Raw genomic sequence first — 11,571 nt, forward strand, 5'->3', positions numbered from 1 at the left:
GCACCAATCGCAGTAATGATTCTACTGATTTTATTACATTCAATCAAGGTCACACGGAGTTGAGGCTCACTGTTTGTCTCTTTGTGAGAGACTTCAGAACAAACGAGCGTAACAGCACACACAAAGAAGCGCAGAAGAAACACACTTAGGTAAAAATTCTAAATGTTTAGTTTATTATAACATGATATAGTTAAGTAACACCTTGACAAGGGATCTATTTTGCTGAATATTTTTATAATTCCAAATGTCCCATTGGTTTTATTTCAATAAACAAGTAAAGTAGACAGGTAATTATTAAGTTACTTACATTTTAGACACAATATTTACTGTTTTTGTTCTATTTCTACAACGAAAAGAGTTCCAAACAAAGATCAAAGCAGAAGTATCACATTCTTTCCACTCGGTGGTGTTTCGTTACTGAATGATTCCATGTTTTGAACAAATCTGTTGAATGCCACAATGACTCACTCATTAAGTGACTTACTGCCACCTACTGGTGGTTTAGTATGTTTAAAAGTGCATTTTCCCCCCAACATTTCTTATTTGTATATCCAAAAATCAAACATCAATCTCATAATATTATTTATTGCAGCTGTAATTTTTCAGTGTAAATAATTTAATCTGACTGGTAGCAGCCTTATAGTGCATATTGAATTTATTGATCAATTGTAATAATTTGACACGAAAGATGATGCATAAATTTAAAAAGGTAAATTAAAAATATGCAGATTTAAGTATGTAAAAGCTGATCGAACACTAAAAATATTGCTTCAGAATAAATAGACAAAATCTCTTTTGTGAGGATATTTTGTATGGAATATTGTCTGCTAATATGAAAAGTTCTATATAAATGTTCTGTGAAAACAGTGTATCATAGTAATAAATATAATTTAGATGATGTTATGATGTTTTTTTTTTTTTATTTTTACATTAAATCTACATTAAATATTACATATACTGTATATATGCAATATAATGTGTATTTCCATTGCAGGATTAGGTCTCAATTTTCATATATGGTGGTATTAAGAAGGTCTTTTAAGAAGTCTTAAATTTAACTTGTTCATATCTGCAGAAACCTACATAGATTTCTTATGTTGTGAGCCGGTTCATTGTTGTGATGCACTCCATTCACGGAGACCGTATGAGACGACAGAAAGCACATCCAGAAATTAGTATTTTAAGTTCTTTCCACAGGAAAAAAAATTCAAGGGATTGCGCGGTCGCCTCTATCATACAGTGCTGATGATAATACTCCCACACTCCTCCTGAACTCTTGAAAGGTGCCTATATAGTGGTTTAATAATTCATATAAAAAACTAATAATAATATCCTGTTTTGGTTATATTTACTATTAATTGCCCAGCTTCTCCTATCAATGATCTAGCACAGAGACGGCTAGTTCTCAACTGAAGTGTCGGAGAAGCATTACTTCTAATTTGACCAAAGAAAACTTGTTAAAATTGAATTTTTTTTACATTAATTTGTGCATTTTTCAAATGTTTATTAAAGGTGCAAAAAGTCACAAATAATTCAGTATTTTACTTTTTTGGGCAGCTTTTTTTATGTACAGTTCTATTTTCAATTTTGGTTTTTCAGGATAGCATTTAAAAATACTACAACTGCTCTATTTTAAATTTGTTTCACCATGGTTAAAAAAGGAAAAATGAATAGATGCAAAAGTATAGGCTACACGGACTTGGAAACAGTATTGCATGTTTTATTAACGTGCACAGAAACAAAAATAGGCCTATGAATATCAAGTCTTTATTTTTTGTTTCAGTTTTGTAAAGATATAATAAAATAAGCCTAAGTAATTTTTCTTAATTAGCCTAATTGAACGAATATGGCTAATAGCAATTAAGTAATCAGGACTATTTAATGTGCTTTGGTTTGCCATTTGAATTTTACTTTATTATTTCAAATGTAGGCTATTATTAAAAAAGACAGTAGCAAAAATGAAAATACTACTGCCACAAACCAGCACAAACAAGACTATTTGGGGTAAATTTGGAGCATGTGTGGGGTTGGGGGACCTCAGAATGATCACTAAATAATATTTTAATATCTAAAAAACTGAAGCTGCAAAAACAAAAATATTACTAAGCAAACGATTGAGCCTGTTTTGGGTGAATTTGAAGCATGTTGAGGGGCTAGTGACCTATAATTGCCTATAATTCAATGTCTAAAATTTTAAAAACCGAAGCCGCAACGAATGAAACTTCTACCGGCACAAACAAAAACAAGCCAATTTTTCGTAATTTTTCGCAAGAAACTGAACCGTATTTATTTTACCATTTTTTTTTACCTCTGATTCAGGCAATGCATTACTTTGAAAACACTTCACAACACAAGTCCACAGAAGCAGGCGCGTGAGGCATCATCTTCTTCTTGTGGCTTTATGGCGGATCGCAGACTTATAAGTGCATTACCGCCACCTATCTCGAAAAGTGGACCATTGACACTCCTGATTGAGATTGTAGATAGTGTTAATGGTCCACTTGAGAGATAGGTGGCGGTAATGCGCTTATAACTCTGCGATCCGCAATAAAGCCACAAGAAGAAGAAGATGAAGGCTGCTGTGAAGCGCGTTCACAAGAGTTCTAACAGTTCGGACATTGCGTGAATCAGAGGTAAAAAAAAATGGTAAGATAAATACGGTTCAGTTCCGATCGTTTTGTGTTTTTACACATCAATGTATCGTCACGAGCCGCAGGGTTTAATTTGGAATTTTCTGTGCATGTTTTTTTCTATCTCATAGATTCTGTGATCATTTGCCGCGTTTCCACCGAAATTACCCGGAACAATTGTACCAGGAACTTTTTTACCCCAGGAACTATTTTCCCCCCGCAGACCTGTTGCTTTCAGCGTTTCCACCGCGGTCTAAAGTACTGTGAAGATTAGGCAAATAGTCTGGTGATGTAAGCCTGCGCGTGTTTCTCAGTACAAAGTACGCAAATGTCAGACTTTCATCCTCGGTAGTTCAGACTTTGCGAGTTCGACTCGGGAGTGTGATCTCCCGCAAACGAAAAGACGCAAGTCTGGTAATTCTGCAAACAGCAGCGTACTTGATAACATCGGTCAGCTCGCCTTGACTACTGCGATTTTCCTCACTGTATATTTACAATAAGACGAAATATGATATCAAATACCACTGCCTCCTTTCGTTTTCATTTAAACATAATAATAGGCACAGAAATGGGAAATGTGTATATATACAGCCTACATTACAGTAAAAACTAAATATTATATAAATTTTCCATTTTTATCTTCATTTAAACATATAGATAAATTGAATAAAGACCAAAGATTACCTGTTAGATTTACACAAAACTAATATTTTAAGTTTAACCACTAAAGAGACATCAGAGCCAGCGGCACATTTCAGAAGGACTAGCCGAAGTTGAGACTGCTCTCCGCGGATACATGAGCACTGAGTTACCGCTGATCGTGTGGAGCTGACCCGTCCCGAAATCGCCAAAACATATTTTTAAATAGGCGCTGTCTTTATAGATAATCCACAGATTTGAGTTTTCAACAACTACATTCTCGCCTGAAATACTTTTAAAACTACATTTCATGATACAAGAACAGTAATATTTTGAAAATTATCCAAATAAATGGTGGTTGAAATCACAATGCTGTGTGAACTCAACCAATCAGCATGTTTAGCGCTCAAGTCCCGCCCCCAAAAGTTCCGGACCTTTGAAAAAGTAGTACCTCGCCAGCAGGGACTTTCTGAGGGGCATTTTTCTACCCGGAACTTTATTTAGATCCTGGTTCCTGCGGTGGAAACACACCGAGTACCAGCCCAAAGTCCCTAGTTCCTGGGTAGAGTGGTCAGCAGATAAAAAACAAACTTTCAATAAGCATTGTAGACTGCAACGGCTGAAGTTAAAAATCTCTGTTTGTGTTCTACTGAAGAAACAAAGTCACCTACGTCTTGGATGCCCTGGGGGTCAGCAGATAAACATCAAATTTTCATTTTTGGGTGAACTGTCACTTTTTAATACATTCTCATTTTACAAAAATGGCTTTAAATAATCTTTGTGTGGGTATTTTCAAAGTCAAATGTAATTTGCAGTTAATTAGATTTAACTAATTGACACATGTAATTAAATTAAACATTTTAATCAACTGACGGCCATAGTGACGATAGAATGAACATCTCACGTAAAACCTAAATCAGTGTTTTAATTGCGGAAAGACATCGACAGCTTGTAAACAAAATGTCACAGAGCATTTAATTTAGACTACCTCAGGCAAGTCATCAGTGTACACATCTAGTGACGAGCATTTTTAGAGAAATAACACAATAATAAATAATTTTAATATTGTATAGTAGTTTTTCGCATGGTTGAGCGCGAGTTATGACAGCCACTGTGTAAATGATTACAAGTTATGACAGCCACTGTGTAAATGATTATATTTCAACAACAAATATAAATTGTATTATCTGTAAGTTAATTAAAAATGGCATTATGTGCAATTTACATTTTTGAATAGGCTACAAAATTTTAATTTGAATGTTGGTTATTATAGTTAAAAATAAATAGTAATTGAATTTAAGAATTTAATTTCAATACCGGTTCCTGAACAGTACTTTTTTTCGATACCAATATTATTAATCAATTTAAGATTAAAATTGTCAAAAAAACTTTTTTTTTCAGCTTGTTGACATTTACACTGAAACTCAAAGACTTAAACTTAAAATAGTTTTTCATTTTCCACATCTTCTAGGCTACAGTTACACTAGTGCATTAAATGCATAGCTCAGAATGAATCATCATTTCTATTAATTTTCCACTTATTTACTGATGAACATTAGCTGCTTCCAGTGCTTTCTGCCTGTGTTTTCTCTTCCGTGGATCACTGTTTTCGACTCGGAGGCTCTTTTTCTGAAAGCTGCTGTGGAAACACCAGTATGGATGAGGATCATTTCATTTAAAAATGCAATTTAAAAAAAAAAATGCTGTAGTGTAAACGTAGCCTTGCATTTATGGGGTTGTGATGGTTACACACTCTAAAGCCTCAGGTTGTGCGCCCGCGTTTCCTGGGTGTAACCTAGTGCTTTTTCCTTTATGCCTCCACCAAACCAATCACCAGCACTTGATATAGGCATATCAAGCATGCTTACTGGCTCACTGACAAAGCAAAATAAAAAGATTGTTCGAGATTTACATGCAACTCCTGTTTCAGTAGCCTAGTGTATATGAGGTAGGCATAAACAACATGTTGGTTTTTTAAAGGGGTAGTTCGCACCCAAAAAATGAAAATTAGGCCAGAAATTACTCACCCTGAAGTCTATCCTAGGTGCAATATCTTTCTTCTTTCAGACGAATCCAGTCGGATAGTTATTTTAAAAATTGTCTTTGATCTTTCAGCTGTTTGATGTCACTACAGCGGAGTGTTGCACTGCTTCATCAGTCCAAGAGAAGTGTCTCACACGGCTCCGGGAAGTAAACAAAGGCCTCCTGTAGCCAATTGATGCGTTTTGTGTAAGAAATTCAAAATGTTATAATCACTTGAATCTGTCCACGTGCAGCAGGTGCCTTTCCTCAGCTTCCCCTGCGTGTCTGTGTATTCGCTGTCTGTTCGGTAGCCTGTGGTCTGGGCAATCAAGCGCTGATCGTAAGCGGGGTAAAGCATGCAGATCACGAAGCTGAGTCTTCCCCACCTGTCGCTGGTTCCCCAGCTCCCTTATATATGTCTCTGCCTCTCTGTCTGTCCGCCGGAGTAGATTTGTTTTGTCTTTGCCCATGGTTTGTGTGGTGTCCAAGCTGCATTCTATTCTCACCTTCTGTTGTTCCCGTCTAAGGATCCGTAGTCGGTCGAGATCCCGTTTTCAGCGCGAGGGTCCGAGTGTGCAGGCCAGCTCGGAGATCTCATGTGTGCGCCAGAGCATTTAATTATTGTTTATGTTTATTTTGTGTTTTGTGGCTAAGAATAAAGATTCTCCTTTTCCCTCACTCTGCATCTGAGTCCTCTGTCTAGCCCCGCACCCCTGACAGAATCTACTCCCAAAAGAATGGATTCAGCAGAGGAGACGTGAGCTGCGCCCGAGCTCTCCTGCGCAAGCGCCCTATACTGGGTCAACAGCAGGAGGAAATCGCTGGGCTTCTCGGCGTATGCCTACTTCGGAAGATCTCTCTCCAACTCAACCAGCTAGCAGAACCGCTTGACCAGTCTGCAGGCCAGCCCTTCAGCAGCCCGTCCTGTCCCACCCGCGTCCCGCCACGCCGGAAACCACGACTTAATTCCGCTTTTTTCCTGCCTCCTACTCGGGCGGAGGGCCCAACTCAATGCACGGTCATTTCTGTCCCAGTGCTCTTTAAACTCTTTCACTCTCCAGCCTTCCTGTTTCTCACCGCGAGCAATCCAGGTAGCATTCGTACATCACTCTCTTAGTGGGTTCATAGCGAGGCGAGAGTGGGAAACGGCCTGGTTGGACAGCCAGCATGACTGTTGTGTCGTCGTTTGAGGCATTCTCGAAAGGAGCTATGCGCAAGCGTCATTGATCGCTCGGCAACGCGGGATTGAAGCAGCCAGAGCATTGTCGCTGCTTCAGCAGGGAGAGCACAGTCGGTGTCTAGTTACTCCATCAATTCCCGCACGTTCGTGCCACGTCCTGCGCCGGAATGAGAAGGCTCTCGGGGATCACTTTCACCACGGCCTGGCTGAGCATGTGAAGGACGAGATCTATTCTCTGGAGCTGCCGTCTGCTTGGATGCGCTTTGATCGACCCTCGGCTTATTCCGCGTCGACGACCGGATTATTCTCCGTTCTCGGCACCAAAGAGAGGGTGATTCCCCATGAACACCTCACCGGGGTCGCGTGTGGAGCAAACATGTGACACGATGTCTCAACGCCCGCCATCCTTCCGGAGGAGGAGCCTATGCAAATCTGGATGAGAACGCACGGCTGACCCTAGGAGAGCGGACTACCATGCGCCTGGACAATCAGCTGTGTCGCACTGCAGTGTGAGGCGGGTCCATGTGGTAGCGGCGTTCCCCTGTGGCGGGGCGATGCTTTTCAGTGCAGGGAGAGCGTCATTGTGAGCGTCACTGATACTCGATATGCCACCTGGTGGCCGTTTCAGAGTTTCAAGCTTCAGTACAGTTTGGGGGAGCTGTTTTGCAGATTTTCCGGTCTCTTGATTGGCTCTGGACCGGAGGGGCGGACTTCATGGATTCCAGATTTTGGCACAAGTCGTCTGGGAGTTCGGCCGTCCGTGCTGGCCGTTAACCTATTTCTGCCAGGGACCTTTCTTGGTGTTTGGCATTCCCATTCTCACTATATTACCCACAACCACCCAGTTTTGTCGCCACCGACTCTTGTTCCTGTAATCATGCGAGAGGAGATTAAATGTTCCCTTAATTCACTCGCCCAACGCTCCGGTGGGTGTCGGGTCACAACCTGGCTGGTTAAACATAACCCTCTATATTGATTTGGTCCCCGGTTTCTATTTTGCGTGGAGCCCTTTCTGGTAGTAGCTCAGTGTTTGGGTGCTGCATTTTCCCCCATCAGTCTTGTCTCATTCTGTTTTGTTGCTTAGGAGGAGCTGGTTAAATCTCTGCAGATGCACCGAGGCTTACCGCGACTTTTAGAGCGGCCAGCAACCCCAGTCCTGGCTCCCATCTCCTTAACTTTACCCGCATTGCCCAGCACTGGACTGTGCTTGGGGCTGTTGCCAGCACATTCTCCCCTAAGTGGGCATACCTCACTCTGTCGGGTCCGGGAGAGGAGGCCATGCGAGAGGTAGCACGGATGATCTCTGGTCAGCTGAAAAGGCCATCCGGTCCTCTTTCCTCTCTCCAGTCAGCCGGGGCGCGTTCTTCTCGTGGGAGAAGATGTATGATCAGCGCGCCTCTGTGGCCAACCATCGGGGCTATCGACATCACGGCAAGAACGTTATCCTTTGCCATTGACGTCATCGGCCTTCGAGCTCTTTCAGGTGGCAAACCATCTTTACGCGAAGTGAATCCCGCAGTGCTTTCATCGTACTTGGTTCTGATTAGGGGAGGTATTCACCAAGACCGCCTTTACCGACCGCACGGGGTACTTTGAGTACTTAGTTGCGCCGTTTGGTGTCTCTTTCCAACTCCCCGCGATGTCTTCAGGGCACTCGTCAAACAGACGGGCTCCTGGTACGGCCCATCGGCCTGGTTTTTTGTTTACACGCAATGACATCCTGATCTCTCCCAGGAACGCAGCAATTAAGCGTCCAGCATGTCAGGCTAGCGCTCCAGCCGCTGCTGGCGAACCTGCCATTCGTGTAAGTTGGAGAAGCGTGAGTTTTGCCGCCTTCAGCCTGTTCCGTTCCCCGGATCATTCCTCTCTCGGCTCTGAGTGGGTATCCGGACGATCTCGCCAGCGTAAAGTTTAGTTGCCGGATCAGCCCACCCCGGTAGTCGAGAGCCGGGTCCAGCACTTCTCTCTGGGGTTTGCCAATTTTACTGCGCGGCCCATTCGAACTTTAGCCATATCTGCCCTTCCTCTAATTGACCTGCCCCCGCCAAAAGAAATGATTCGCTGGTCGCCCAGGGCCGGTTGCGCTTCAGAACTCTTGGCAGTCTAATCGATGACGCCCCTATTTTAAAACGACAGCCCTGACCCCACCCGTCCGCCCATTGTGGAGAGTGATTCGCCGAGTGCGGGTTTGGGCAGCTCGGTCTCAAAGATCATCCGACCACGAAAAAGTACCATCCATGCGCGATTCTTTTCTGATCGTTTAAACCCCCTACCGGTCTTAAACCATACATCGGAATAGGTTATTAGCCGCTGCCGGTTTATGGCGGCTGCACTGGTTAGAGTGGTCGCATTTCCGCCACGCTGGATCACCGTCAGTGCGGCTCAAAATGCCTCTCAGTTTAAAAGGATCCACCCGGTTTTCCATGTTTCGAAGATCAACAAACCAGCCTTTCAGCTCCCCCCTTCAGCCCCATGAACCTCTTGACCACTCCGCCCTTTTCCTGGGCTCATCGAGGGGGTCGCCAGCCTATACTGTACGGCGGCTCATTGATGTGAGGCGTAGGGGTAGAGGTCATCAATATCTGGTAGACTGGAGGGTTATGGTCCGGAGGAGAGATGCTGGATTCCGGCTCGCGATATTCTGGATCGCGCTCTCATTGATCAATTTAATCAACGTCATGGTGAGTCCTCTCGGGGACGCCAGGAGGCGTCCCTGAGGTGGGGGGGTACTGTCACGGTGCAGGGTGCCATCTCAGCTTCCCCTGCGGTCTGTGGTTGTCCTGTCTGTTCGGGGTTAGCTCGTGGTCTGGGCAATCAGCGCTGATCGTGGCGGGGGTTTGTTTGCGCAGATCACGAGCTGAGTCTTTCCCCACCTGTCCGCTCGGCCATTTCCCCAGCTCCCTTATATGTCTCTGCCTCTCTGTCTGTCGTCGTGAGTAGATTGGTTTTGTCTTTTGCCCGTGGGGTTTGTGTGGTGTCCACTGCTGCATTCTCACCTTCTGTTTTCCCGTCCTAAGGATCCGTAGTTCGGAGATCCGACGGCCAGCGCGAGTGGTCCGCCAGTGTGCCGGCCAGCTCGGGATCTCTGTGGGCGCCAGAGCCTTTAATTATTGTTTATGTTATTTTGTGTTTTGTGGCGAGAATAAAGAAATTCTCCCTTTTCCCACTCTGCATCTGAGTCCTCTGTCTAGCCCGCAACCCCTGACAGAATCTAGCTTGCACTCACTGTTTTGTAAATGAAGCAGTTCTGGGGAAGACCATGATGTTGAAGTCAGCTTTGGGCATGCGCCGCTTCAGAAGAGATGCATGCAGAAACGCAGCGGAGCGACCAAAACAAAAACAACGGTCCACTAATTAGAAGTACAATACAAGGATTTGTAAAGAAGAATGTCGGAGGATTTCGATATAGACGCTTCTTTTGATCCGTTGAACTTTGCTAAAGTAAGGAAACTTTGCTTCTTTTGATCCGTTGAACGTTGGTTTTCACAAGACTCACCAGTGCAATGCGCAGCGCTGAGCATCCACACGTCATGCTCCCGGAGCTGCTTCTGTGTACAACTGTGTTGGCGCAAGCTAGATTCAAGTAAGCCTGGGCTAAAAATTTAGTATTGATATTTATCAACGGTACAACTTCTTCGATAACGATATAAAAAAATGTTCGATATAGGCCACGTTTGACGAGTGACGCAGACAGATCACACAAACACGAACACATGCTAGAATTGAGTGCTGTGCCTGCCTGTGATTGAGGAGATGTGTGAATAATAATAATAATAATAAAAAGATTATTAGTCAAATTTAATTTAAACATTTGCATTTGAATATTGGGAGTAGTGCGTCAGGGAGCGTCATCGGTGGCGCGAGATGCGGTAATGTAAGTGAACGTTGCATTTTAATGTTTTATTAGTCTATACTCTAGCCCACGAGATGTGCCGCTGCTGTGTTATGCATTTTAAATATTAGAGAGAAATATAGAAGCTCAATGCAGAGAAGATCTTGATTAGGTTAAACAACCAAAACCAAGCCATACACAAAGAGTGCATATTCAGTGCCAATTTTACACGGACAAATACGACTGCCTGCCACTCGTGTCTCACATTGAGATGTTCGCCATGCAAAGTTAAAACTGTGTAAACCTTAAGAAAAAACACATTGCAAATTTGTGGAGGTTTATTCCTTTTCACTGCGTCTCTTATTTTTAAAAATGCAATCTGCATAATGGGCGATTTGGCTCTTTGTATTAAGCAATGCATAAATACATGATGCTGTTTCCGAAATTATATTTGATATTTATATGAGTTCATTTATATTGTAATGCAGGTTTTTTATGGACATTTATTTCCTTGCGTTGACTATTTTAATGTGCTGTGTATTTTGCTCATTGTGCCCTCCTGTGGCCCTTGGGAGACAAGGGGGGGGGGGGGGGGGCAGAAAAAAAGTTTCCTTATGAACCATTTAATCTGCATAGAAAAACATTAGAAATTAGATGTTTAATTTTAATTGTGTTTGACTGTTAAAAAAAAAATATTTGTTGTTTGTCTCAATAATTTGGGTTAATTAAAAAAATCAGTGGTTAAATGTACAAATTTTTTTCTATTTCTCTTTGTTTTACAAAAAGGTCAAAAAATGTCAAATATCGATACCGAACGTTACGGAAACATTATACCGTTGATATTTTTTTTTTTAGTTAGCTATATCGCCCAGCCCTAGGTTCAAGTTGATTTATTAAGTTTGAATATGGATATATTTCTTACAAAAACGCATCGATTCACTAAGCAGCTTCAAAAACAAGCCCAAACCATAGTTGCCAACTCTCGCGAGACAAATAAGCAACCGCAGCTTCAAAAACAAGCCCAAAATTGTAAAATAATTTATCATCAATATTCTTTATTATCAATTATTTATTACCAATAAATGAGCCTCCACAACATTAAACTGAAATTAACCCTCTATCTGAAAAGCAAAACATAAGTTTATTTGCAAAAGCAGCAAACTGCAACAAAGCAGGAACAAAACTCATCCTCCAATCACCCTGTGAGCAGAGTAGGATTGGAGAGATGGAAAAGGCCAAATATAAAATATAAAAAAACAAATATACTC

The 11,571-nt window shown here is 42.2% G+C and overlaps 1 protein-coding gene across 2 annotated transcripts in view; it reads left to right on the plus strand.

Moving 5' to 3' along the window:
- The window catches only part of LOC109093470 (gastrula zinc finger protein XlCGF57.1-like), a 52,722-nt gene that overhangs the window by 3,857 nt on the left and 37,294 nt on the right, over positions 1 to 11,571 (plus strand). The window lies entirely within an intron of this gene.

Source organism: Cyprinus carpio, chromosome B4, assembly GCF_018340385.1.
Source record: "Cyprinus carpio isolate SPL01 chromosome B4, ASM1834038v1, whole genome shotgun sequence".
NCBI classification, from domain to species: domain Eukaryota; kingdom Metazoa; phylum Chordata; class Actinopteri; order Cypriniformes; family Cyprinidae; genus Cyprinus; species Cyprinus carpio.